At 43.6% G+C, this 24,346-nt stretch overlaps 1 protein-coding gene across 1 annotated transcript in view; it reads left to right on the top strand.

The window, feature by feature from the left end:
- The window catches only part of VPS50 (VPS50 subunit of EARP/GARPII complex), a 428,941-nt gene that overhangs the window by 207,959 nt on the left and 196,636 nt on the right, over positions 1-24,346 (top strand). The gene's annotated exons all lie outside the window — the stretch shown is intronic.

Below are 24,346 nucleotides of genomic sequence, written 5' to 3'. Positions count from 1 at the left end.
GGTGCCCCCCATCAGACTACCCCATAAGTCAGTTGCCACCATCAGAGTATCCCCTTACATCAGGTGTCCCCATCAGAGTGCCCACTTACATAAGGTGTCGCCATCGGAGTGCCCACTTACATCAGTTGTCACCATCGGAGTGCCTCCTTTCATCAGGTGTCCCCATCACAACAGGTGTCCCCATCAGAGTGCCCCCTTAACATATGTGCCCATCAGTGTTCCTCCCTAACATAAAATGTGCCCACCAGAGTGTCCCTTACTATAAAATAAGTAGCATGCTGATGGGCACATTTTATGGTAAGGGCAATCTGATGGGCACAACAAAATGTGCCCATCAGTGTGCACATTAAAAAAAATATGCCCATCAACATCACCTTAGGAAAAAATGTGCCCCACATACTTGAGGGCAGGAGTCAGCACAATTGGCAAGCTGCAGGGGGCAGAAGCTGCGAGAGATACCCCGCAAGAAGGGAGAGCTTGGAGCCGCGAGCAGCAGGGGGGCAAGGTGCGCACGTAACGTCACGCCCCAATTCCTGGCCTGGCCAGGATTGAAAGCCACATTCAGGAGCAGGAGTTAGGGCGCACACACATGACATTACTGGTTGCTGGGAAACCCACAGTCCTAGCAGACCAATGACTGCTTACATTTGGCACTAAACTGGCGGTCTAGGCAGGAGCGTCGCTCGGTCCCTGTTCGGACCACAGGCTGCCATTTAATGATGCTCTTCTAGCAAATAAGGTGAAGCATTGTTTAGGTCAGTTATTCAGTCATAGATATTAACCACTTTCTGCCCAACAATGTCATTTGATGTTGTGGACTTTGAGTGGGGATATCTGAATGATGGGTGCAGCTGCAGGCATCATTCAGATATCTTTTCTGCCGGCGATTTCCTGCAATGTAAAAATAATAAGGGGACATCACCCCCAGCCCCTCCAGGCCAGTGGCGGCTGTTTTCCATAGAGCTGACCGAGGACCAGATGGTCCCTGGTGATCTCTATGACCTTTGGAGGCTGGGCGCGAAGTTATGACGTCATGTCCGGCCTAGGCACTTGTAAACGCCAACAAAATGTTAACATCATCTTTCACATTCTGCAAAAAAAATTCTGCTAACTTTAGTGGGTTTGAAAATTTTTTGCGCAAATACCGTGCGACATAAAAATTTGCAATGACCGCCATTTTATTCCCTATATGTTTTTGAGTAATTTGTTAGCAAAAAAATGATGATTTCTACATGTAGGAGAGAAGTGGCAGAATTGGTCTGGGTGGCAAGTGGTTAAGGCCCATACACACGATCAGAAAATCATACGAAAAATACTGCTTTTAAAACGATCGTATGGTAATAGGAGTACATGATAATCGTGTGATAATTTTAGTATGGTGCTTTCGAGCGCCGATAATTTTAGTATGCTGCTTTCGAGTGCCGATCATGGCAGTTCATCCCATATTATCCGATCAGACAAGCACGAAAATCTCTCGTAGGATATCAGATCGTACGATTTTCGTTTAATCAGTTTAGTTGTCATTGGAAAATACCATACAAATACACTACAATATATTATATCACTTCCAAATTTGTATTCTGTCGTAAGAGAATCTTTTGTAAATTTAGTAAACTCTTAATTTTTTCGTTAAGAGATTAGCATGCAAAAAAAAAAAAAACGGACGATCATTCGTCCGATAATCTCATTGTGTGTACCAGGCATTAGGGAACTCTCTACTCCTATAGAAAATCGACAACCCCTATAACACAATGGGTTTGATTTACTAAAACTGGAGAGTGCAAAATCTGGTGCAGGTGTCCATGGTAGCCAATCAGCTACTAACTTCAGCTTTGACAAAATACCTGGAAGATGATTGGTTTCTTTGCAGAGTTGCACCAAATTTTTCACTCTCCGGTTTTATAAAATCAAATCCAAAGAATTACCAATTCTATATAAAAACTTGATGCAATTATTTTCATCATGCATTCTCTTTTACCACTCGCCGACCAGCCGTCGTACTTATACTGTGGCAGGTCAGCTCTGTTACACGAGACAACGTACCTATACTTCGTTTAGTGTAGCAGTTAGTTGGGGGCGCACGCGCCGATTGGCTAGAAGGGGAGCCAATCAGTGGGTCTGGCGGAGAGACAAAGAAACAAGAAGTCGGTTAATACTGAAAGAAGTATAAATTCACCCAGTAGACAACCAAGCGGTTATTTGGGCAGGAAAACTGGACAAAAGGGTTGATAATTCAATATTTTAATGAGGACTGTAAAAATACAGTCACTCAGAAACACTAACACTGTGCACCATAAAAATACCCTAAAAACACCTATCAATTAAAAACAAAAGACAGTCATACATACTTGCCAACTGTCCCGTTTTTGCCGGGACAGTCTCTGCAAATAGGAGCCTGTCCCGGGTAATTTACATTGTCCCGGCAATGTACTTATTTACACTTTGCACTTTATTTATATTTTTATTTTTTGTATGTTCACACCTGAGCACATTTGACACTTTAGAATTGCAGGGAATTGTAATGAGAATTTTAAACTTTAGGTAGAAGTAGTGCAGCTGAATGGGAGAATTATTCCAACTCTGCTACTTTGGCCTCAAGTTTAAAATTCCGTTTTTAATTTCCTGTAATTCTCTCTTTTTTGAGAAGACACTATAATCTGATAAGTAGGCGGAGAGTAATTATGTGGAGTGGGCGGAGCTTCGGGGAAGTGGGTGTGGTAAGTAATTGATAGCTGTACTTCAAAGTGTCCCTGGAAATTTTTCTCAAATGTTGGCAACTGTGGTTATAGAGTTACGTCCGGACAAAATACCTATGCTATCCTGCCTTGATCTGTGCAATGATCTGCTCAGTATGCTGGGAGGAACTCTCCCTATTAATATCAAGGCAATGGACAGCTTGGGTCATGTGACTAATTAATATATACCACTATATACTGAACCATGGTGAGCCTAATTGGTGATCAAGTTATGAGGCATCTGACCAGTCAAATGGCATATGAATGGTCCTAGATTAGACTTTGGGTGGATGGTGATGAAATAACACAGATAATCTCCTCATGGACAGAAGATAGCGTATGTCCACACGTTGCATGTAAATCACATTGACGTTGTTACACTGTATCAAATGGGAGCGAGCTTGGCTTACCCTGTCTTCGTAATCTCCTGATTACCTGTGTTCCATCGATTAAACCAGTCCGCAACACATACCTGCTCTAACTCTAGTGGTTGATTAAATGTCAGTGCTGAGTGAGGGATAGTTTGGCGATATTGCGTCCTAAGATGCATATGTTAAAATGGTCCACACTGTGTTGGGTCATCCATCCAATGTCCCCCCCCCCCGGACTGTCAATGCCTCGATATGTGTCTCGCATTCCCACTATACACTTTTCAGTTCCGGGCGTCAACGATGTGTCTATGACATTGACACGCTTCGCTACGCCATACATATCTTCGTCAGGATAACATGCCATCCAGCCTATCCTATATGCTTTTGGTTAGAGGACAGGACACCGAATTGGTGAGCGGGACTTAAGGAGTTGAGTGTTGAACACTATACCCCAACCTTTTTCTGTAAACACCATCGGAGAGACAGAATCGCTCCCCAGAGAGACAGAACAGCGGTCTGCCGAAGTGAATACAGCAGACCGCTGTTCTGTCAGTGATGGACACAGGGATCCTGTGTTCCTCCTATTTAGGAACACAGGTCTCTGTATTCACCCAGCAAGCCCATCCCCCACACAGAAAGCACCCCCTAGGGACACATTTAACCTTTTGAGCGTCCCTTCTGTTAACCCCTTCCCTGCCAGTGTCATTAGTACAGTAACAGTGCATATTTTTAGCCCTGATTACTGTAGTAATGTCACTGGTCCGAAAGTGTCCGTTAACCACTTGCCGTCTGCTCACTAGAGCTCTACTGCGGCAAAGTGGTTCGTTATCGTCTGGCGACGTAGACCTACGTCGCCAGACACTCCCTTTTCTCGGCAGCGCGCCGCCGGAGGCTCACTCCCGCTGTGACTGAAAACAGCGGGAGTCGGGCCAGGGGAGGAGCGGCGGTGATCACCGCCGCTCTTCCCCGATTGTCGGCGATCGAGTGTGGAGATCCGCCCGCTTGTGTAAACAAAGCGGGCGGATCTCCTAAGTGACAAACAGTGACAGATTGCAGGGTTCAGCATAGCTGAACATGTGATCTGTCCCTGTGTCAATCAGTCACCTCCCCCCACACACGTTAGTAAGCACCAGGCATACATTAACCCCTCCCTCTCCAATAAAATGAACCCCTTCCCTGCCAGTGTCATTTTTACAGTAACAGTGCATATTTATAGCACTGATTACTGTAGTAATTTCACTGGTACCCCCAAATGTGTCAAAAATGTCAGTCAAGGGTCCGATCTGTCCTCCGCAATGTCGCAGTCCCGCATTACTCGTTAAAAAAAAAAAAAAAAAAACACCAAAAAAAAAAAAACCACCAAAAATGACAGAAATCTTTCCCTTAGTTAGTAAACGCAATAACTTTTGCGCAAACCAATCAAAATACGCTTATTGTGATTTTTTTTTTTTACCAAACATAGGTAGCAGAAAACAAATTGGCCAAAAATTTTAAAAAGTTTTGCTTTTTACATTTTTTTGGGGGGGAATTTCATATAAAAAATGTGAAAAATATTGTTATTTTTTCAAAATTTACGCAATTTTTTTGTTTATAGCGCAAAAAGTAAAAATCGCACAGGTGATCAAATACCACCAAAAGAAAGCTCTGTTTGTGGGGAAAAAAGGACGTAAACGTTTGGGTACGGCGTTGCATGACCACGCAATTGTCAGTTAAAGTCGCACCGTGCCGAATCACAAAAAGTGGCCCAGACTTAAGACCGCAAAATCCATCCGGTGGTAAAGTGGTTAAGTGTCTGATCTGTCTGCCACAATGTCGCAGTCTCACTAAAAATCACTGATCGCCACCATTACTAGTAAATAAAATAAATGAATTAAAATTACATAAATCTTTCCTCTTGTTTGTAGACGCGATACTTTTACGCAAACCAATCAATATACACTTATTGGGATTTTTTTTAACCAAAAATATGTAGCCGAATACATATTGGCCTAAATTGATGAAAAAAAATTGTTTTTTTTAATTTTTTTTATTGGGAATGTTTTATAGCATAATGTAAAAGAAACATTTTCTTTTTCCTTCAGAATTTTTGCTGTTTTTTAGTTTAAAGCCCAAAAAATAAAAGCCGCACAGGTGATCAAATACCACCATAAGAAAGCTCTACTTGTTGGAAAAAAGGACATCAGCTTTATTTGGGTACTGCATCGCACGACCGCACAATTGTCAGTTAAAATAATGCAGTGCTGTATCGCAAGAAATGGCCTGGTCATTAAAAGGGTAAAACCTTCCGGTCCTTGAGTGTTTAATTGACCCCCTAACCAACTTTTCAAGCAGGGTGTCCACCTCTTCAATGCATTTCGCTCAGCTAAATGTGATGAAATAAATATTAAAGATCTGGCACATTCTTTCATCCTCCAGGGAACCTCATCCCACATTCTCATTTGGTTCCTCCTGAAGTTTCCGACACACGAATATATTCACATTCAATCACACGGTATTACCCTGGCATTACTTTAAATATCAGCTTTTATATCCTGATGGGACTAAACTGTAGGTGTGCTCCAGCTCCACGCTAACATTCTGTATTATAAAGTGGAAATCATCAGATTTTGTATCAGGAGAAATTGAAAAAAAACACATCGCGCAGCAACGGCAGCGGGAGCTTCTATGTGTCAGTTATCCACCCTGCCGCCTGGCTTGTAAATGACTGGAATTTTCTCTTTCTTTTTTTGCTCATTTTATGTCAGGCATGTCAGGCTTCAGTAATCCCCAGGCCCACGTTGGAAAGACACCGTTTTAATGAAGGCCGCGGTGTTCCCGGCTTCTATTGTAAAGGATGAATTAATCAGAACGGGTTTATATTCAGATCCTTTTCCATCTTATTATTCGTTGATTTAGTTACACTTAATTAAGATTGTTAGGTGTGTATAGGGCGCGCTTACTTTTTACCCCAACAGTTTTATTAGCAGAATTAAAGAGTACCTTGCAGCTATAATGCAGGGTCTGCTCTTTAACCACTTTAAGACCGGAAGGTTTTGCCCCCTTAATGACCAGGTCATATTTTGCGATTCGGCACTGCGTTATTTTAACGGACAATTGCGCGGTCGTGCGACGCTGTACCTAAATAAAACTGATGTCCTTTTTTTCCCACAAACAGAGCTTTCTTTTGGTGGTATTTGATCACCTGTGAGATTTTTATTTTTTGCGCTATAAACAAAGAAACAGCAACAATTTTGAAAAAAAAAAAAAAAAATAAACAATATTTTGCTATATACCATTCCCAAAAAAAAAAAAATTAAAATCTAATTTTTTAAACATTTTAGGCCAATTTGTTTTCTGCTACATACTTTTGGTAAAAAAAAAATCGCAATAAGCGTATTTTGATTGGTTTGCGCAAAAGTTATTGCATCTACTAACTACGGAAAAGATTTATGTCATTTTTATTGTTTTTTTTTTTTACTAGTAATGGCGGCGATCTGCGTTTTTTTTTTTTTAGCGGGACTGCGACATTGCAGCAGAGAGATCGGACACCTAACTGACATTTTTGACACTTTTGGGGGTACCAGCGACATTACTACAGTAATCAGTGCTAAAAATATGCACTGTTACTGTAAAAATGCCATTGGCAGGGAAGGGGTTAAATATGAACCTAGGGGAGTGTGTGTGGGGGCGTGGCTTCTGAAATTACCCTAGAGACATGTGATCCTATATAGAAGGATCACAGGGGCTCCATGCTCATTCCAGGGAGAAGAATGGTCAGCTGTGTTTACAAGTTCTTCTCTCTCAGCGGGGAACGATCGCGGGTGTCAGGCGGCAATCGGAGCCGCCTGCCCGCTGCATCGGCTTCCTCACTGACGAACGGGTGCAGGAGAGTGCCGCTGGTGGCGCGCGTTTGCCCCCTAGCCTCCTGCTCGCAACCGACATATAGCTACGTCAGTTTGCCCAGGAGCGTCAGCTTGCCGGAGTATAACTGCGGCGAGCGGTCGTAAAGCGGTTAAAGCGTTTTTTTTTTTTTCTGGAACCTGCAAGGTAAAGCCATAATGTGCTAGCATGCATCGCATGCTAGCATATTATGTGAAACTTCTCTCAGAACGAATCCCTTCCAGTGGTGCGCTGTTACTGGTGACACGGCTTCTATCTTCACCTGTCTTCCTTCCAGGTTCACGGACACTGGCTGTGGGAGTAGCCGGAGCCCCGATGACATCACAGCTGCGTATGGGAGACGCTGTTTACGGCATGGGACTCTGGCTGTTCCTTCAGAGCACATACGCTGGTGATGTAACTGGCCGCATGTACAGTAAATATCTCCTAAACGTTGCAAGTTTAGGAGATATATACAGTACCTATAGGTAAGCCTTATTATAGGCTTACCTATAGGTAGAAATTATGCCTGTGATGTGCGCCAACAAAAAAAAGCAGCATAAACCTAAGCGCTTCTAGCACTGCTCTGGCAAAATTTAAAGTGTCCACCGATCCCCGAGATCTAATAGGCAGGAGAATGACATCCCCCCCTGCACCACAGAAGCTGGGTAGCAGAAGCGAGTATGTTGTCTATCTAGTTTTTATGTTGCTTTTCAGTAATGGGGGGGGGGGGACCCCTAAAACGTTTGTGCCTAAAGAGTTGACTTAGTGGGTCTCAACCCAAGAATCTATTGAAGCTTACCAGTCCATAGATATAGTGGGTGCATTTAATTTTATTTTTTTGGGCTTTTTCTTTTTTTCTTTTCACATGATGATCCTGCCAGTACACCTCCCCCTCCTAATGTGACCAAAATACATCCCTCTCTCCTCCATTACATTATAGGGAGGTGTTCTGTAGTACTAAAACAGCCCATAGTTTATGCGGTTTTCTGTCCTTTCACCTGTGGAGGAGATCAATTTATTCCCCCATCAATATAAAGTTGATGGGGGAATCCCTCCAGCAGCACTGTTGTGTTCTGCCGGCAGGGAGCCTTTCCAGCCAGTAAAATACAATAAAGGCAGATGTACCGTGCACTGAAAGTGCAGTTGCTCTAGGTCTGAGGGGAAGCTGAATTAAGTGGAAGTTCTGCTGATTTCTATCATCCAATCATGTGCAAGCAACAAAATATTTTTTCTCTTACGTCCTCCGACAGTCGCCGCCTCTTCATATTCGTCACATATGGGGTATTAGACTTTGCTCCGAAGGAGTAGCTAGGCAACAGAATATGTTAACAATAAAGCTTTAACATATCCCACCCTCAAGGGGTGGTCCCCTCAGTCAATACCCTCCTACTTCCTGCAACCATATCTCAGTTTTAATGTCTAGCTTGTCAGGAGTGGCTGGCTCTCTCTGTGCTGGGACTTTCTGTCCCAGACTCTTTCTTCCTTTTAATATTTTGTTTGAGTTTTTCTCTCTACCTTTAATTAGCTGTTATTTTGTCAGCGTTAGTTAGTTCTTCGGACGAAGAGGATCATGCGGACTGGGTCTCGGGCTGATCCCCCTGGTCGCAGGTCGTGGGTCAGTGGCTTCCCAGTCTGCCATCGAGCGTTCAGCCAGGTAACGCTCCTGGCATGGTGAACGACCCATCCCTGTTCGGTGCAGGGATGATTGGTGAGGTGGCTACCTTACTGGACGTTGTGCGGTTTCTTAACCCCCATTTTGTGCGTCTTGAATTGCGACTCTCCCTGCCTCATGTGCAGCGGCTTGTTCGCCTGTGCGGGTCCCCCACGCCATGTGAGGTAAGTGTATTTATGTGGGGACCTGTCTGTCTGGGGGGGTGTCAGTCTGGGACTGTGTAACCTGCCTTTATTCACACTGCTTGTCTCCCTATCTCTCGGCTGCATGCTGTGGGCTGCAAGGGGGGGGGGAGCTGTATGACACTGTGTGTGTCAGACTGGGCAGTGTGAGAAGCTGTGTGCTGTGGGGCATGTTTTTTTGGCATGTTTGGGCATATACAGCGATCGCTGCGGCGATCTGACATGTATTCTTATATTGGAATGTAAAGTGTGTTTTAATGCACTGTGGAGCGGCGGTTTCGGCGCCAAACGACGCCATTTTGCCTACACCCGCTCCGGCCGCATGGTTTACATGCATGGCGGCCATTTTCTTGTAGCCTCCATAGGCTTACATAGAGCGCCCTGGCAGCATCACTTCCTCTTTCTAGGAACACCGATCGAGGTAGCAGCAGCGGCGAGGGTCTCCTCAGGTTTTATCCTTCTGTTCTTGCTATCCATTGCCTGTGTTCAGTTTGCATATTCCCTGTGGGGGTCTCATTGTGCTTGAGTGCGGTGCGGTGGGCTGCGCTTGCCGCGCTTGCTTAAAAGGGGCAGTTAACCCTTGGTTGTCTGGCATTACAGGGGCAATGGATTCTCAGGAGGGCAAATTTCCTACTGTATTGGTGGAAAGCCAGGGGACCGCTGTTTCCCCCCCAGGGGGGGATTTAGCCACTATTGTGGCTGGCCTTGCTGCTCAGGTGCAAATGCTGGTGGCTGCTCAATCTACTAAAAGGCCCAGAGTTGCTCTTTCCTCTGATTCTGAGGGTGAAGGTGATGGGGCTGTTCTGGCAGGGGCCTCTGTCGGGACTATTGGGGGGTTGATTCAAATAATAATAGGTAAAAAGAAAAATGATTTTAAAAGCCATGTATTTCATATTATGCATAAGAGATTCTGAATGGTGCTGCCTGGCGTCCATCTTGTTTTCAGGGTGAAACAAAGTTCATATATATTTGTTAAACAAAATGTCTCGTACAAGCTTACAAGAGAGCATGGAATTTCAACAATAGGGTCCTATACTTTCAGCAGACATTTCTATTTTCTTTTGTCATAAATAGGATTTCTTTTGACACCTCTATCAGATAACAGAAGTTAAGGGGATGGTAGTGTCAGTCTGTCTATAAGTATTTAACAATAGACAATGGCTCAGTGTTTTTCAGCATACATTTAAAGATGAACCATATAAGTTTTTATAGATACATTATCATATGTGAGAAGATATTAGCCATAATTATGTCATTATATTATGTAAGGCATATACATATATATTTAGGAATGTTATATCACATTTTGGGTTTATATTCTCAGTAATAATCTTACTTAGAATTCTTTTTCTAATAAGTGTAAGGACATATGTATCTCGTCACTAGTTGCCTCATTTCAGAGAAGTCTAGTCTAAGTGCTCAAGGTGTTGTAAATCCTACAGGCCAGACATCTTAATTGACAGTGTAAGACATGGTCAAAGAAGTAATGGCTATTCACTAGCTAGAGGTCAAGAGGTCATCAGATAAGAAGAGTGGTAATTGTTTTAATAAGTATGTTAAATACAAAATCTAATGAACGGTACGATACTGCCCTCTGGAGGCGAAATACCAGGTGCAGTCTTGAGATAATTTCAGATTTCCATATAAAAATATGATATTGTGTTAAATAATATAATTATTGGAATGGCATTACTTGCCCAGGTGAATTATGGAGATACAGGTGGACATTTATGTATGTGCTGGGAGTCTAGACAAAGTTTTATATGTGTTATATGATTAATCTTGCATATAGAGAAATCATCATTTAACTTTATTATCCAAGTATGGGGTTAATTATCAAAAGGGGTGTGTCTCTGACCTCACTAGTTTAGGTATAGAATATCCCATCCAATAGGGATAATGTTTCATCCCTCTGGGTTTTACTTATGGTAATTTTTATAGCTCTTTGTTCTTACCATATAAAAGACCAACCCAGATGAGAGATAGGACACTTTACACTACTGACAACACACCTCACACTTACACCACACACGCTATTACATTTTTCAATAGACTCATGCAGACATACTCCCTGATCCACATCATTCATCTGAAACTCGGAGGAAACTCCTCCCTCACTGGCATCCATCTTAGGACTCTGGTAACACCATCTTAAGTGTGGTAATTATGCCTTGCTGTATTATTTGATTTTATTCAACAATTGTTTATTCTTTCCTTATATGTTTTATATTGCATATTTAAGGGTAATGAGATTACAATCCTAGCCGTATAAGCCATAGTAGATTTTTCTCTAAAAAGCTGATTTTTGTTTTATACATTTTTATTAATATCAGATTCAGTGCATTATTTGCAATTTTAAGTCTTCCGTTTTGCATGGCTTATTCTCATTCCTTCTGCAGTGGAATGACTTTGGGCCGTGTGATTCGCAGACCATTGTAGTCTGTTTATATAGAACATTAATTTATGGCTTATACTATACCTGGGAAGAAATGGTAATCTTGCTTTCGTTTTACTTTCGTTTTACTTTCACTTTGTTTTACTTTCACTTTCATTATTGAGCTAAACATCACATTGCATTGATTATTTGAAGTTAGTATATTTTATGCAGAGTTATCTTTTTGTGTCACTTCTTGTTTGATCATATATCGTGTTTGCATGTCTTGAGAATAAATATTTTTATATATATTCCACGCTGTAGACTGTACTCACTAAGATTGGTATATGCTTTTAAAAAGAAATTAATCAATTAAAAAGAATTCACGACATTGATTTATGGCAATAGGTGAAGACTCTCCTTTTTCACAGATCTTTGCTTATTAACCATAAATAAATACACTGCTATATTCAGAGCAGTATAAATATTCTGACATAAGTACGAGCGCAAGATATTTATTATTAAATATTCTTACATATAATGGAGGCCCCAGTGAGATAATTATTGATTTCTTACATATGCCAATCATAAATATTGATCAGGTGACATAATCAATAACTTTAAAAAAAAAAAAAAATTTTTTTTTTTGGAATTTTTTTTTTAATAATTATGAATGTTGATAGTAATGCCTTAAAAATGTCTACAGCAGGTAATTTTCATGCTGCCAACTCTGGCAAGGTGTGAATCCCTAGTGGTAATGCCACAACCCCAGTAGATTTGGCACAGATCATAAATGTGTGGAAACACCTCTCTGAGTCTGAAATGGTGGAATATGTAAATGCTGGTTAGAGTCATATATCAAAATCCTCAGAAGTCGGGCCAAATATGGGCATCTGACATGGGTAGAGGACAACCTGTATGTATGAACTCACCAATAGCTTATCTAACACCAAAAGACATCGGGAAGTGTGATCACATACTTTTAGAGTCATGGCCAATCTTACTGTATCTTTATGAGGAACTGCACCAGAAGGCTCAGCAAAAAGGAGTTTAGTAAAGTTTCAATCTCCACTCCAAATAAATGAGATTATGAGATTAGGAACCTCCTTGAACAGGTGAAAGTAACCTCTATTGGGACACATAAGTTAAGAGAATGTAGCGTGAAACTGCAAAATGAAGTAGAACTGTGGCAAGAAGTTTGATCAAGTAAACTGTAATGGAAGTAACCATTTGAAAGTGAAATGTAAATGATTAATGCAATATTTAGGAAGTTTGAGCAAGGAAAAATGTTTTCTAGCAAAAGTTGCCGAGTAATAAGCAGTGGAAAAATTAAAAAAAAAAATAAATAAATAAAATAAAAATGTAACAGTTCATTGTAATGACAGGAACTCATCAGTAAATACATAGGAGAGTTCCATAAGGTCATGGTGTAAATGCATAAGGGTAAATGTTTTATTAATCCTGCATTAAATATAATAATTATTCATAGACCCAGATATGACTCCCAGTCTGTTGGTTATGACCCAGACAAGGGGGGGAATCAGGCAAAGAGTCCATGTCCTACCCCAGCCATATTCCTAATATAGGAGGGCAGAAATTGGGCAGCCATGCATAAATAGGTATGAGTCATATCAGGTCATTGCAAAAAGACTAGCACCCCTAAAAAGACACCATAAACCTCCATAAGAATTTAAAAAGTTTTTAAAAAGAGTACTGTCCTGATTTTTGTCATGAAAAGGTCCTTAGACATTGTCTTAAACATTATTGATTACCCTGAGGCCTATGAAAACAACTTTCTGTGTTGTGCCTGCAGGATGTAATTTAAAAATCAGCCCATATAAAACTTTACTGCTGCTAGGGCTGTTATCTACAATTTAAAATGTACACAGCATCAAAGTCCCATTGAATTTTTTTTTATTTTGCTGTACTCAAAAGTGACTTAACACCCTTCAATGAAGGAGCTGAGTACAACCACCTGGAATTTAAATCCCTGTGCTTTGATGCATTGCCCATGTACATAATAATAATATGTTTGGCAAAGGAGCAAGATATGCCACCTAGGCCCCAAGGGGACACCGGATACCTTAAGGAGGACACCGGACATCCCATCAACAAGGGGGGGATGCCCACAAATAGGGATTTGCCCCATCCTAGGGTTCCCCAAAATCCTCTGGAAAATTAAGTGACATTAAGGCCCAGACCTCACGCCAGAACCGCGTAACTGGTTCTGATAGGGATCTGTCCCATCTGTCTGAACCCGAGAGACATAGGCACCGCAGGAGGCGGAGCCAATAATTTAACTCTGTAAAGGTTTTCAGCTGAGTAGAGGCCAAATTGAGCAGCTGATCACTTGATTCACTTTGGGCACTGCAGCCCAGAATTATAATAAATTCCTTTTCAGGAACAAATCCAATGGCCAGCCAAAGGCCACAAAATCCTTAAATGCCCAAGTGGTAAGGAATCAGAAGGGATACACTGAATAGAGGTATAGGATGCAGAGGTTCTAACACCCTTTTATCCTAGGTCACAGCATTGAGGATCCTGAAATCCCTGTCAGGGGGGGATCTTGGTTGTGAGATACTAACTACCCTCCTATTTTTCAGTGGTCACTTCATCCCTCTGACTCAAACAGGTCGCTTAAAGCGGACACATTTTGAAAAATCGCCAATGACGGTGATACCAAGGAGGATCAAACCCTTATGACGTAATGCAGTCAAGAGGTTAAAGGTTGTATACGGTAACCAAGAAGGAATCCTCAATGCCAGGTAGTTTTATTGCCTACAATAAATTGCATTGATGCCCCATAGGGGGAGATATATATATATATATATTTTTTTTTCTCCCAAGTAGTAGGTAAAATTTTAACAAAATATTGTATCATTTTATTATTGTCCAATGCATAGTATCCATGGTGATAAATACATCCCCATGTTAATAAGCCCCAGAAGTCAGTCGTCCTAGGAAAGGTCACATATATAGTCTCACCTTCCCTGGTGTCATATAAAAGGGCTGATCACATGGTGGTCTAAAGGAGAACTCTGAGAAAGCTTAGGGTACCAACATCGCATTGAAATGTCAATTGATAAGAATGTATATTCATACTGTATGTTTCATCCAATAGGAAGAGATTAACCTTCCATGCCAGGTCGTTGATTGGTACAGACGATGATGTTTGCCAAAGACACAGCGATTGGATGGGTCATCTCTCCTTAGAGTCCAGTTCTGGACGGAACCCCTCATTGCATCAGGTCCCTCTTCAGGAATCAAGCTGCGAGACGCCCCAGATTCTTGTTGACGGAAAGGAAGATTTGTTTCAACAGATCTTTGTGCATTTGATCCAAGGAAATCCATTGAGAGAAATCACACTATCTCCTGTTTTCAGTTGAAGGAGATGTGAGAATGGTGCATTGCACATGTGAGCAAACATCAGTCTAGGTGTATGACACTCTAGACCATGCTGAAACCATTCATTATCCAACCAACATCCTAGGTTGAATGTCCAAACCGATTTCTCTGATTCCTGATTGCAAACATTGTTTTACTGCGCTTTGAATGGTAATTGCCAATGCCATTGCAGCAGTTAATTTCTGTCTACATCAAGACTTTACAAGCTGATGTTGCAGATTTCAAGGAACATTTGAGTTTCTTTACTAGGAGATCAGAATTCAAAGAGACTAACAAGGAACAGTTTGTGACATAGCTAACGCTAAGCAAAGTCGCTACGAACTGACATTTTTAACTGATTTTTTTTTTTTTTCTCAATTTTTTTTTTTTATCGCTTTACTTAAAAGTTATGAACAATTCCCAATATGAACTATTCTCTTACAAAAAGAGAACAAGACATTTTTTTTCCTTTTACTACTCCTTAAAAAGCTTTCTTTCCAGATAGGCCTAAGTTGCTCACTTGTCTACTGGGAAGAAAGGGGGGGATATGTCGGGACTATTGGGGGGTTGATTCAAATAATAATAGGTAAAAAGAAAAATGATTTTAAAAGCCATGTATTTCATATTATGCATAAGAGATTCTGAATGGTGCTGCCTGGCGTCCATCTTGTTTTCAGGGTGAAACAAAGTTCATATATATTTGTTAAACAAAATGTCTCGTACAAGCTTACAAGAGAGCATGGAATTTCAACAATAGGGTCCTATACTTTCAGCAGACATTTCTATTTTCTTTTGTCATAAATAGGATTTCTTTTGACACCTCTATCAGATAACAGAAGTTAAGGGGATGGTAGTGTCAGTCTGTCTATAAGTATTTAACAATAGACAATGGCTCAGTGTTTTTCAGCATACATTTAAAGATGAACCATATAAGTTTTTATAGATACATTATCATATGTGAGAAGATATTAGCCATAATTATGTCATTATATTATGTAAGGCATATACATATATATTTAGGAATGTTATATCACATTTTGGGTTTATATTCTCAGTAATAATCTTACTTAGAATTCTTTTTCTAATAAGTGTAAGGACATATGTATCTCGTCACTAGTTGCCTCATTTCAGAGAAGTCTAGTCTAAGTGCTCAAGGTGTTGTAAATCCTACAGGCCAGACATCTTAATTGACAGTGTAAGACATGGTCAAAGAAGTAATGGCTATTCACTAGCTAGAGGTCAAGAGGTCATCAGATAAGAAGAGTGGTAATTGTTTTAATAAGTATGTTAAATACAAAATCTAATGAACGGTACGATACTGCCCTCTGGAGGCGAAATACCAGGTGCAGTCTTGAGATAATTTCAGATTTCCATATAAAAATATGATATTGTGTTAAATAATATAATTATTGGAATGGCATTACTTGCCCAGGTGAATTATGGAGATACAGGTGGACATTTATGTATGTGCTGGGAGTCTAGACAAAGTTTTATATGTGTTATATGATTAATCTTGCATATAGAGAAATCATCATTTAACTTTATTATCCAAGTATGGGGTTAATTATCAAAAGGGGTGTGTCTCTGACCTCACTAGTTTAGGTATAGAATATCCCATCCAATAGGGATAATGTTTCATCCCTCTGGGTTTTACTTATGGTAATTTTTATAGCTCTTTGTTCTTACCATATAAAAGACCAACCCAGATGAGAGATAGGACACTTTACACTACTGACAACACACCTCACACTTACACCACACACGCTATTACATTTTTCAATAGACTCATGCAGACATACTCCCTGATCCACATCATTCATCTGAAACTCGGAGGAAACTCCTCCCTCACTGGCATCCATCTTAGGACTCTGGTAACACCATCTTAAGTGTGGTAATTATGCCTTGCTGTATTATTTGATTTTATTCAACAATTGTTTATTCTTTCCTTATATGTTTTATATTGCATATTTAAGGGTAATGAGATTACAATCCTAGCCGTATAAGCCATAGTAGATTTTTCTCTAAAAAGCTGATTTTTGTTTTATACATTTTTATTAATATCAGATTCAGTGCATTATTTGCAATTTTAAGTCTTCCGTTTTGCATGGCTTATTCTCATTCCTTCTGCAGTGGAATGACTTTGGGCCGTGTGATTCGCAGACCATTGTAGTCTGTTTATATAGAACATTAATTTATGGCTTATACTATACCTGGGAAGAAATGGTAATCTTGCTTTCGTTTTACTTTCGTTTTACTTTCACTTTGTTTTACTTTCACTTTCATTATTGAGCTAAACATCACATTGCATTGATTATTTGAAGTTAGTATATTTTATGCAGAGTTATCTTTTTGTGTCACTTCTTGTTTGATCATATATCGTGTTTGCATGTCTTGAGAATAAATATTTTTATATATATTCCACGCTGTAGACTGTACTCACTAAGATTGGTATATGCTTTTAAAAAGAAATTAATCAATTAAAAAGAATTCACGACATTGATTTATGGCAATAGGTGAAGACTCTCCTTTTTCACAGATCTTTGCTTATTAACCATAAATAAATACACTGCTATATTCAGAGCAGTATAAATATTCTGACATAAGTACGAGCGCAAGATATTTATTATTAAATATTCTTACACCTCCTTATCGGGGTCCCGCTCCTCTCTTGATCTAGTGGGGTCTGAGGTGGAGGCTGAAGTTGAGGGGGTCGATAATTCTCCCCCTGGCTCGCCTGAAGAGCTTGCAATCATGGATGAGTTGATTGCTTCCATTAGGCAAACGCTGCGTTTGCAGGATGAAGTGTGTCCCCCCGCTGCCTTGGCGGCTTATGGGACGCAGAGAAAACGCAGGACGCCGCAGGTTTTTCCCTGCAATGCTGATTTTCAGCGCGCTGTTAAGGATCAATGGCGCGATCTGCGCAAACCTTTTGCGGTACCAAGTAAATTCAAGCTGCGTTATCCTTTTTCGCCTGCCACTGATGAAAGGTGGTGTGTGCCTCCACCAGTGGATCATGCAATTGCGGTTTTGAACAAAGCCACTGCGATTCCTGCAGAGGGTTCCCCTGTTTTCCGTGATGCCACGGATAGGAGACTGGAGTCTCTTGCCCGTCATACTTATTCTGTTACGGGTTCTATGCTTAAGGCTCTGTTTGCTTCTCTCATGGCGGCCCAGGCGATCGCAAGTTGGACGCAGATGCTTAGGCGCGTCCTAGTGGCCGATTCGGCCTCGGCGGCGACCCTGGATATGGTGGATCAGATCCACCAGGGTGTCATGTACCTGTGTGATGCGGACCTGGACCTGATTCCGTTGGCTGCACGTGTGCACAGCGTGGCGGTGTTGTCTCGCCGCCTGGTTTGGTTAAAATGTTGGTCGGTGGACCAATCTTCACGTAAGACCTTAGCCAATCTGCCTTATGATGGGTCTCGCCTTTTTGGGGAGTCCCTGGATGTGTTGATTAAGGGGATCACCGGGGGTAAGAGCACTCTCTTGCCCCATTTCCCCAAGGCTAAGGGGGCTTCTGGGAAGAAGCATGCAAATTTTCGGCCCCCTCAGGGGTCCTTTCGTGCCTTTCGGCCGCACTACAAGGGCAAACCGTTCAAAGGTCAAGGCTCTCAGAAGAAGCCCTGGTCTGGGAAACAGAAGTCCGGCCCTGCAGCCCATAACAGTTCGGCCTGAAGGGGCGCCCTCACCCAGTTTTGGGGTGGGGGGACGCTTGCTCGGTTTTCTTCAGCCCTGGTTGGCCCGTGTGCGGGACAGATGGGTTCTGGAAATCGTTCGATCTGGTTGCAAGATCGAGTTTCTCTCTCGGCCGGAGAGCAGATTTTTTCCCTCAAATCTTCAACTGTCTCCAGAGCGCTTGCGGGACCTGCACCTGGCGGTGCGGGACCTGAGGGCTCAGGGAGTGGTGGTTCCGGTGCCTCATCGGGACAGGTTTCGGGGGTTTTATTCCAATCTGTTCACCGTGCCCAGAAAGGAGGGCAAGGTTCGTCCGATTCTGGACTTGAAGGCTCTGAACCGCTCTGTGCGGGTTCGCAAGTTCCGCATGGAATCCCTGCGGTCGGTGGTGGCTGCCCTGGTTCCGGGGGAATTCATGGCCTCCATCGATTTGAAGGATGCGTACCTTCACATCCCCATATTCGAGGGTCATCAGAGGTACCTTCGATTTGCCATTGCGGAGGATCACTACCAGTTCGTGGCGTTGCCCTTTGGTCTCGCCTCGGCTCCGCGGGTCTTCACCAAGGTGCTTGCATCGGTTCTGGCATTATTGAGGGCCCAGGGCGTTTCTGTCCTGGGGTATCTGGACGACATTCTGGTTCGGTCTGCGACCAGACAGGGTCTGGAGGAGGACCTGTCTGTCACCATGCAAACTCTGCAGGAGTTTGGTTGGACGATAAATTTTCCAAAGTCGACACTGAGTCCGTCGGTTCGTCTCCCCTATCTGGGAATGATACTGGACTCGGTGCAGGCGAAGGTCTTCCTGCCGGAAGACAAACTCAGGACTCTCCGGGAGGAAGTTAGGTCCCTCAGGGACGTTCCGAACTCGTCTCTGCGGACGTGTATGAGATGTCTGGGATTGATGGTCTCGGCCTTCGAGGCGATTCCTTTCGCACAGTTTCACACGCGGGGTCTCCAAGCGGAGATCCTGTCCAGGTGGGACGGGCGACCTCAATCTCTGGATCTTCAAATCTCGTTGAGTCTTCGCACCAGGGAAAACCTTCTGTGGTGGCTCCAGTCCCCGTTGGTGTCCGGGGGCAAGTCGTTTCGTCCAATATCGTGGACGGTAATCACCACGGATGCCAGCCTGTCGGGCTGGGGTGGAGTTCTGGGCGTTCTGTCCGTTCAGGGGACTTGGTCGGAGGGGGAATCTTCCCTTCCGATCAACATTCTGGAATTGCGTGCGATAAGGCTCTGTCTTCATCGCTGGACGGACCGGCTGCAGGGTTGCCCGGATCGGGTGCAGACGGACAATGCTACGGCGGTGGCCTACATCAACCACCAAGGGGGCACCAGGAGTGCCCGAGCGGCTCGAGAAGTGGCCGACATTCTGTCTTGGGCCGAGACTCATGTCCCGGCGATAACGGCGGTTCACATTCCGGGAGTGGAGAACTGGCAGGCGGACTATCTGAGTCGCCAGGCCCTGGATCAGGGGGAATGGTCTCTCCATCCGGCTGTCTTCCAGACGTTGTGCGCGAAGTGGGGTCTTCCAGATGTGGACCTGTTCGCGTCTCGCCTCAACAACAAGGTGAAGAGGTTCGTGGCAAGGACGCGCGACCCTCGGGCAGACGCGTCGGACGCGTTAGTGGCCCCGTGGCATCAGTACAGGCTGATGTACGCGTTTCCACCGATTCAGTTGCTGTCCAGGTTCCTTCGCAGGTTACACTCGGAACGCAACACGGTGATTCTTGTGGCACCGGACTGGCCTCGCCGGTCCTGGTACGCAGACCTCGTGAATCTGGCGGTCGACGCCCCGTGGCGTCTGCCTCTTCGAGACGATCTACTGTCTCAAGGACCGATATACCATCCTGCTTTACAGTCGCTGGCTTTGACGGCCTGGCTGTTGAGACCGAGGTCCTGAAGGAGAGGGGTCTCTCTCCGGAGGTCGTTCATACTTTAATCAACGCGAGGAAGTCTTCCTCGGGGAAGGTTTATTACCGTACTTGGAAGGCCTATTTTGCCTGGTGTGAGTCCAGGGGGTTTTCACCCCGCACGTACTCGATGTCCCGTGTGCTGTCTTTCCTTCAAACGGGTGTTGATCAGCGTTTGGCGCTGGCTACGATAAAGGGTCAGGTGTCTGCTCTGGCCGTTCTGTTTCAACGTCCCGTGGCTTCCAACCCATTGGTTGGCACCTTTGTTCAGGGTGTGCGGCATCTGGTTCCCCCGAGGCGGGATCCTCTGCCCCCTTGGGACTTGAATCTAGTTCTATCTGTGTTACAACGTGCTCCTTTTGAACAGATCAGGGAGATCTCGTTGTCTATGTTGTCCAAAAAGGTCGCCTTTTTGGTGGCGATCACTTCGGCTCGCAGAGTGTCGGAGCTGGCGGCTTTGTCCTGCAAGTCTCCGTACCTGGTTATTCATTTGGATAAGGTGGTCTTGCGACCTAATCCTTCTTTTCTGCCGAAACGAGTTTCGGAATTCCATCTTAATGAGGATATTGTCTTGCCTTCGTTGTGCACGAAGCCTAAACATCCAAAGGAGGTGAGATTGCACTCTCTGGATGTTGTTCGGGCGATAAGGGTTTACCTTAAATCGACTGAGTCTTTTCGAAAGACGGACTCCTTGTTTGTTCTTCCAGAGGGTCCTCGGAAGGGCATGGCGGCTTCGGCCTCTACCATCGCCAAATGGATCAGGCAGACCATTGAACAGGCCTATGCTTTGCAGGGGAAGGTTCCCCCTGTGCCTGTGAAGGCGCACTCTACTAGATCTCTGAGTACGTCTTGGGCCTGTCGTCATGGGGCTTCTGTAGCCCAGGTGTGTAAGGCGGCGACTTGGTCGACCGTGCACACTTTCACAAAATTCTACAAAGTAGATGTTCAGGCATCGGCGGATGCTTCCTTTGGCCGCAAGGTTCTTAGTGCGGCTGTTCCCTAGGGTCCCTTGTTGGGGACTCCTGGCTGTTGGGATAAGTTTTGTATCCCCTGGTTTTTTTGTCTTTTCCTGGGTTGTTGCTCCTGTTGAGCACTTATTTTTTGCTGTTGCCCAGCTGGTTTCCTTCCTTTGGTAAGGTTCCTTCTTTGATGCGGAGACTGCGTTGCCTTTCGGCGCGGATGCGTTTCCCACCCCTCATGTTTGCACTGCTTTGGGACGTCCCCATATGTGACGAATATGAAGAGGCGGCGACTGTCGGAGGACGTAAGAGAAAACTGAATTTTTGTAAAATCTTACCTGTAAAATTCCTTTCTCTGAGTCCTCCGACAGTCGCCGCCCCACCCCTCTTTTGGGGTTTGGTTGTATACTCTACTGCTATTCCACTAAAACTGAGATATGGTTGCAGGAAGTAGGAGGGTATTGACTGAGGGGACCACCCCTTGAGGGTGGGATATGTTAAAGCTTTATTGTTAACATATTCTGTTGCCTAGCTACTCCTTCGGAGCAAAGTCTAATACCCCATATGTGACGAATATGAAGAGGCGGCGACTGTCGGAGGACTCAGAGAAAGGAATTTTACTGGTAAGATTTTACAAAAATTCCGTTTTTTTTTTTTTTGGGGTTGTTTTTTTTTTTTTTTTTTTTTTTTTTTAATATTTTCCTTACATCTTCTTCTCAGATCTAGAGCAACTGCACTTGCAGTGCACTGGACAATTTAGTAAATTATCCCCATTGATTACTGCTAGCGGCTATAGCCAAGGGCAGCATCGCATGTAAAAAAATCTGACAGACTGGATGTGCTCAAGACATACAACCAGCCTGCCCATAGATGGATCGAATCTCAGCCAGTCCCTGCTGAACTGGCAGAAATTTGATCCCTCTATTAATTGTTTGCGATAAGACTGCCGAGTGCACAGAGCTGCCCTGGATTTCTGGCTCAACAGGTTCTGGATCAACAGGTATTGAACATCGAAAACAAATATCAAAACACTTTCATAGATATATATAGCAGACCAAAGGAGATCAAATAAAAGGAAACGTTGGATGTTAGAGTTTACATCCTGCCCATCTGAAGTAAAGAAGAATTCCAGGCCTGGCTATATTATACATTGTTACATTGATCCTGCCTGGACCAATGTAACTATGTATTTATACCATACCTGACCGATCCGCCTGGAATTTTGAAATCACTGAAGTAGACATCTCTACTACAGTGATCTCCACTTGCGTCCGGGCCCCGGGCTGAACGGCTCAGCCTAATGCATCCTGAACACAGCAGGTCATCCTCTTGGGTCTGACGCCATTCAGAGAATACTTTGCATTGTCTGAATAAATGCAAAGCATTCTCTGATGGGACTTTACTGCTCCACCTTCTCTAATATTGTTTGAGTGTCAAATGTTTGTTAAAAATGTTTCTAAATTAGGGCTGCACGATATTGGGGAAAAAAAGTACATTGCGATATTTCGTTTTTAACAATATATATTGCGATATTTCTCCCAGACAGTCTCCGGAGGAGGGATCAGTGAGCAGAGCTCAGCTTTCTGCCAGGGGATCCGCCACACTTGTAGAACTCCTCCCGCCCGGACAGCCCGAGCCTTGTGTCTGAGCCGGAGTGTAGAGGAAGCGGGCTGAGTGAAGTGTCGGTAGCAGCCTTTGTCCTGCGGTGCTCCTCCTCCATGCTCCGGATGTCTCTTCCCCCCTCTCCTGCTGCTTTGCACTGTAGCCTCTCCGCCGCCATGCAATCCGCCCCGCACTCCAGCCCTCCCAGCTCTGCCTCTTAGTAGAGCTGCACGATTCTGGCCAAAATGAGAATCACGATTTTTTAGCTTGGAATAAAGATCACGATTCTCTCACGATTCTCTGTGTAACAAAAAAAAATTGGGATAACTTTACTGTTACGTTTTTTTTTTTTATTCATTAAAGTCTATTAATTGCGTTTGAAAGACTGCTGCGCAAATACAGTGTGACATAAAATATTACAACAATCGCCATTTTATTCTGTAGGGTCTCTGCTAAAAAAAATATATATAAAATGTTTGGGGGTTCTAAGTACTTTTCTAGCAAAAAAAACTGATTTTAACTTGCAAGCAACAAATGTCAGAAAAAGATCCAGTCTTTAAGCCCCGGTTCACACTTCTGCGTGTGCGGGGTTCGCATGTAATGTCGGAGCGCACTGCTCCGACATTACATGCGATCAGCTGTGCGGTGCGAGTATAGCCATACAGTTTGTATGGCTAAATTCGCATCGCACCCGCAGCAAACACGCACAGGAGGCATTTTTGCTGCCGCATCAGGATCGGATCGCACAGCGGTTCACACTTGTGCGATCCGATCCTGTGCGAACTGCACGATCGCACTGCGATATGCGATCAAACTGGGGGTGTCGTTAAGATTACATTGACACCCCCAGCGTATCGCATATGGCAGTGTGAACTGCCGGGGGTGCGTGTGCGATGCGGGAACAGGCTGCGAATTCGCAGCCTTCCCGCATCGCATATATGTGAACCGAGCCTAAGAGGTTAAACTTCCTTTCTCCCTGGCAGAGGGAAGGAAAAGATACAATGTAATCATTTTTGTTTATAGTTACTGGGAGACTTTGCTGATAGCTGTTTGCAGGAGGCTTTTTTTTTTTTTTCCACAGCTGTTCTCTCTGCTATGCAGCTATGCAAAGAATCGAGCATATTTCAGGGTTAGATCGTCAGGAGGGGTGAATCGAGATTGCGATTTTCATACGATTAATCGTGCAGCTCTACCTCATAGTCAACAGCCGACCATTACTCCGCCCTGCTCCACCCATTGTCTCTCCATTGAATCTATTTACAAAACATTACAGCCTGATCCCGCCACCGATGCAGCCAGGAGAGACAATGGGCGGAGCAGGGCGGAGTAATGGTCTGCTGGATACTAGAGGCAGAGCTGGGAGGGAAGTGTAGGACGGATGTAATCACTGTGAGTCCTCCTCCTCCCCCCGAGTCCCGACTTCTCCCTGCCTCCCTGCCTAATGCCTGAATAACGTATCTTCGGCGATATGAATATCGCCCATGCCTGCAGAACGATAGTCAATATCGCATCGACTATCATTCAGCCCTATTCTAAATGCTATTTTTTTTTTTTATAACATACATGGTATACTTATTGATCCTCCTCTTCTGGGGTCCCAGTCGGCATTCCTGGCCCC

The sequence above is a fragment of the Pelophylax lessonae genome, assembly GCF_965119305.1.
Source record: "Pelophylax lessonae genome assembly, chromosome: 5".
Taxonomy (NCBI): domain Eukaryota; kingdom Metazoa; phylum Chordata; class Amphibia; order Anura; family Ranidae; genus Pelophylax; species Pelophylax lessonae.
Note: the sequence above shows the minus strand (reverse complement) of the source record. Positions and strands in the feature narration are given on the sequence as shown.